The following is a 649-nucleotide window of genomic DNA, read 5'->3' as shown; positions in this document are numbered from 1 at the left end:
GTGTCATTATTTTCTTATGCAACCGTAAATGTATTTTATTTTACTTATTTGAAAATCATTTGTACAGTTCTTACTCTGTGCTAGATGCTGGTTCTTAACATACATTAACTCGGTTAATCTTCAACAACTCCACGTGGCAGGTACAATTATTATTTCCATTTTACAGATGAAGAAATTAAGATTTTAAGAATTTAAACATGTGCCCCAAGGGCAGAAAGTCAATAAACAGAAGGGTCAGGAGTTAAACCTTGGCAGTCCTCTCCTATTTTGTATTGTGTGTATGTATGCAATATAGAGAGCCATAATAACATTTTATATATGTAATTATACATATAAAATATATATAGCCGTAATGAAATTCTGTATAATTATATAGAAAATAATATAAATAAAATTATATATAACAATAAAATACGTAATTATATATAATATATATATAGCCATAATGAAATTCTGTATAATTATATAGAAAATAATATAAATAAAATTATATATAACAATAAAATACGTAATTATATATAATATATATATAGCCGTAATGAAATTCTGTATAATTATATAGAAAATAATATAAATAAAATTATATATAACAATAAAATATGTAATTATATATAATATATATATAGCCGTAATGAAATTTTGTATAATT

Source organism: Leptonychotes weddellii, chromosome X (assembly GCF_054177405.1).
Source record: "Leptonychotes weddellii isolate Sample4059 chromosome X, ASM5417740v2, whole genome shotgun sequence".
NCBI classification, from domain to species: domain Eukaryota; kingdom Metazoa; phylum Chordata; class Mammalia; order Carnivora; family Phocidae; genus Leptonychotes; species Leptonychotes weddellii.
This window is presented reverse-complemented; position numbering follows the sequence as displayed.